The 4,838-nt window shown below is 31.9% G+C and overlaps 1 non-coding gene across 1 annotated transcript; it reads left to right on the top strand.

The window, feature by feature from the left end:
* Positions 1–4,349: 4,349 nt before the first annotated feature.
* On the top strand, positions 4,350–4,457 carry LOC113336959. The gene has a single exon (XR_003354063.1). It is a non-coding gene; the product is annotated as a U6 spliceosomal RNA (small nuclear RNA).
* The last annotated feature ends 381 nt before the right edge of the window (positions 4,458–4,838 follow it).

Genomic DNA, 4,838 nt, shown 5'->3' on the forward strand with positions numbered 1-4,838 from the left:
TCAAAGTTGTGGATGATAAACGTAGGACTTTTATCTCTCATAAACTAGGAGTAAAAACTAATCTGACTATTATGTTCTTCATCTTTTCTACATTTCCCTTCGATTCAGCAATTTGGATAGCTACTTCCCTTAGTGGGTATAAATATTGAGTTCTAAGTGAAATACCTAAACCTGCTTTATTTTCCACCATACCAGAAGAATCACCCACCACGAAGGAAGAATCACCCACCACTAAAGAAGAATCACCCACCACCGAGGCATCACATGTGGCTTTGGTGAAACCCAATTTTGCTGGATACAGTTTGCAAATGTATCTTTCATTCAACGAGTTAATTTGATGTGCTAGTGGAGAAAGCCGCAAATTGGGTTTAGCAAGTGTTGAATTCCTGAATAGATAATCCATGTTACTCCCATCACTGAATTCCTCCATAACAAGTGGTATGGAATGGGTGAGAATTGGAATAGGTTTATGGTCTCTTCTCAACACTAATTCACTCCTAATTTAATTTTTGGCGTATGCATACAGATACTCAAATTCATTGAAAACTCTGTAGGGTTCTGGTAACAGAGGCCCAATAACAGTGGAATAGGACCTCGGCTTCTTAAAAATCCCTTGGTCTTGAAGACCCTTCAAGAAGTGAAACATTTTGGTAAAAAGAGATGATGAAGAAGCTCTGTTTATGAGAAAAACAGAAGATGATAAATCTTTATGGAGAATAATTGATGGTGGTTTTGAGGATTGAGAAAGTTGGTTTGTAAAATCAAAGTAATAACTTAGAGTTTCAAGGATCATAGAGAGAAAAAAATGATTTTAATGACTTGTAATGTCTAATGGAGTAGAAACCAACATGTTCTTCACCCTTTCTTCTTATGATGTTTCTCTTTCAATGGTTTCTCGTAATCTAACCCTTTCTCCATTTTTTCTTCTTATGTTGTTGTTGTTTCAATGATTTTTTTTCCCTTGTTTATTGTTGTTGTTTCAATCATCTCTTAGAAAAGTTAGGGTTATAAATGGGAGGATGGAAGAGAAGAGGAGTTTTGATTAAAAATAAAGATAAAAAATAAAAAACATGCTCCTTAGATAACACACGCTATATGAACAAATTGTATACTAAGAGTACGGCGACAAAACTAAAATGTCTCACTTGAAATGGTGTCTCAAGATGGACACTTGTCAGCATATGATGATGAAAATGGACAACAATATGATTTAATTAGAGTTTATACTACACAGTTGTTATTCCCTTTGATGCCATATATGAGATCATGTAGGAGGTGTGCCCAACTTAAGAGCCATATTTGGTGAAATCTGTGTTCCAAGTGTCCAACAAAATGTGGAGAAAAATTGAGGGTGGTTTTGATATTAATAAATTGGGTTCATAGAATCAAAGTCGTAACTTAAAGTTTCAAGGATTTCAACGGTTTATAAGATTGGAGTAGAAACGAACATGTTCTTCACCCTTTCTTCAACATTTCGTCTTCTTCTTTTGCTGCTTCTGCTCTTGATCAACAGTCTCTCATAAACTAGGAGTAAAAACTAACATGACTATTTTATTCTTCACCCTTTTCCATTTATTCTTCTTCTGCTGATATTTCAATGATCTCTTATTATTTTTCTTCTTCATCTTTTATTGTTGTTTCAACGATCTCTCAGAAAAGTTAGAGTTTTATTATGGGCGGTTGGAAGAGAAAAAAAGAGGATTTATTAAAAAGAAAGAACAAAAAAATCATACTCCTTATATAACACACGCTATATAGACATATTGTATACAGAGAGTACGACGACAAAACAAGAATGTCTCATTTGAAATGGTGTTTTAAGATAGGCATTTGTCATCATCTTATAGAGTAAGATGATCAATATGGACAACACTGTGATGTAATGGGAGTACACACGAAACAATTGTTATTTTCTTTGATGCCTATATGAGATCATGTAGCCCAACGTAAAACATATTTTGCAAAAGCTGTGTTCTAAGCGTCTAACAATATGTGGAGAAAAATTGAGGGTGATTTTTTGAGTAAGAAATTGGGTTCGTAAATTCAAAGTAAAAAATTAGGGTTTCAAAAATTACAATGATGTCAGTTGAAGTTGAACATTTTTTATTTTGTTCTCAGTTCCTTGTTGACCTTTGAGAATTCTATGAAGCAAACTCAAAGTAATATAATCTTGTGAACATGAACCTGAAAGAGTATAATAAGAAGGATAAGTTCTCCTGTGCTTCTTATTGTTAGTCTCTATCTTGTGGATATATGACTTGAGAATAGGAGAAGGATTACCCCAAGGACATTATCACATGAATGAGCAAGTGATCTCTAATCCTTTCAATCAAGCAAGGAAGCCTCAAACTTTTGTTAAACTTTGTAATGTTAATCATTTGGTGATAATAAGACCACAAATTTAAATGTTCTCTTGCTTCATTTATAGGTAATATACCATCTCGATAATTCATGACTTTGATATGAGTTGTTGATTAAAGTTGGAAAAATATCGGAATACCAAATTTACCAAAAATTTGTAAGGAAATGGAGAGATCCTTAATTAGTAACTTCCAATAATTTCGTTCATCAATCTTTCCAAAAAGTTGCATGAAATATATTTCATTAAGAGGTCTTGGAGAATGAAACTACCCGTAGGAAGTTTTATGAGACTCGGAAGTTTTTGACAATCAATACCAATAATTTCCTCTTTTAGCGTAGTTTTGAAACACAAGTCTTCATAATCTACATTAAATATATTAACATAGAAGACTCTTATTAGAGTATCAAAAGTTCCACCATGACCATCAAAGATACTTCCATACCGAGAAGCTTTCAAACAAGTATCATCTATAATATATATTCAAATATTTTTCTTCAAATTTCCTTTATAATATCAAGTTTCCTGAGGAAATATTGTGGTGTATTCAATAAATATTCTCATTGATAAAGGTAATCTTGAGTCCAACTTTGTGCACCCCCTCAAAACCGGGGTGCACATTCCGGCTCTTCTCGTTGGGAGCTTTATTCGATCAAAACTAGATTCAGTATTTATTTTTCTAATAAAACGTCTTATATCATATCTTTTCTCTCTCTTTAAAATCAAAAATAATTGTATACCTGAAATTAGAATTAGTATTTGATGGATTTGACTTGATCAATCTTCAACGATCATCTAAAACATAGAGTGAGATGATTGACCCATTAATCACAAATCTAAAAAAAAATAAAAAAATCTTCATACATGAATGAGAATACTCATTCTATCGATTTTATCCTTTTCCTCCTTGGATTGTTTGATAAATATTTTTAGGTTGGGTTTTTGATCAATACCCATTCCTCATCTTACTGTAAGAAGAGCTTTGTTTGAAGAAAAAGTCATTTTTCTTTATCATAAGTTGTGATTCCAATGGAAGAGCTCTTCTTTGAGAGGAAAAAAAATATCAAAAACAGAATGTATTGTTTTCGTCCAGATTTGGTTGAAAGGAAAAACAGATAAAAAACTAATTATAACATATTAGGAATATTTCCTAGTAAGACGAACTTGATACTGTGTAAAGCTATAGATAGATATTGTGTTGTATTAATGCCCATTACTCCTCGGTTAACTATTTTATGCAGATATCACTATGGTAAAAATCATAGCCATGTTTGGATATGCAGAAAGATAAAAACGAGAATTACGGAAATCTTCTGATCTTCTTTTGATCTTGGATAATATAAATGAGGTTAACTTTAAGTGATCATCAAGATGAACTCGAAAAAAAACATGAGTAAGATGAGCTTGATATGATTAAAGTTTCGAGAAGATAAGAGGTTAAAGAAAAAAAGATAAAATAACGACTTTTTTGTATGAAAATATTTTAATTGGAAATTAAATTACTAAACTTGGTTTTGTGCTACAAAAACGCACCAATAGTGGAAGCCGAAATGTGCACCCCGGTTTTGAGGGGGTGCACAAAGTTGGCCTCGGTAATCTTGACACAAGTATATATCGTGATTACTATATTTTTGATTTCTCTTGGATGTGTTTTCTTGTTGAAGTGGAGACTTACTAGGAATACGAGTAAACATACTCATCATAGGAAGTTGTAAAATTAGTGTTAAGATTATTACAGTAGATAGAACCTCCTTAAATAACCTTTGTGGGACTTTGAAAATGCTCACATAAATATTTGTTTACCGTAAAATTTACACCTTTTTTTACAAAAACTTATTAACATTAACAATTTCCAAATGAAATTTTTTATAAGAATAGGGTGGGGATCATGAGATGCATAAATTTGACAAAACGTTAATATAAGAATGTTTAACTAGACATCACTTTCTATGCAATGATTTAAAACCTGTTAACATGGGACTAATTTTAACTTAAAACATAATAAGGCTTCAATTAAGTCGAGCCAAGGATGGAACGATACAGAGAAGATTAGCATGGGCCCTGCACAAGCCCAAATTGAGAAATGGTCCAAATTTTTTTGCACTCTCTTTAACCGTTTTTCCTTTAAAAAGAAAATAGAAACTATCTTCTTCAATTTTTTCATCTTCTTCAACCTTGATTTGCTCGGATTTGGATCTAATTTTTGGATCTACGAGTAAATCTAGGTGAAACTATTAGTATTTTACTGAATAATATGTAATTATTATATATTAAATAAATTGTAGTCCCTTGATGAGTGCTAAAAAGTGCATATTTCTATATATTTTTCTTGGCATTTAACTCATCTTTTGTGCATTAATTCTACATTTTATCCCATATTCTGTGTTTTCGTTGTTTTCAAGAATAAATACTTTTCTTAATTAATTTTGCATTTTTAGGTACTAAATAAAGCCTGGTTATCTCACGGAGCGAAAAGAGC

The sequence above is a fragment of the Papaver somniferum genome, unplaced genomic scaffold (assembly GCF_003573695.1).
Source record: "Papaver somniferum cultivar HN1 unplaced genomic scaffold, ASM357369v1 unplaced-scaffold_154, whole genome shotgun sequence".
Lineage (NCBI taxonomy): Eukaryota > Viridiplantae > Streptophyta > Magnoliopsida > Ranunculales > Papaveraceae > Papaver > Papaver somniferum.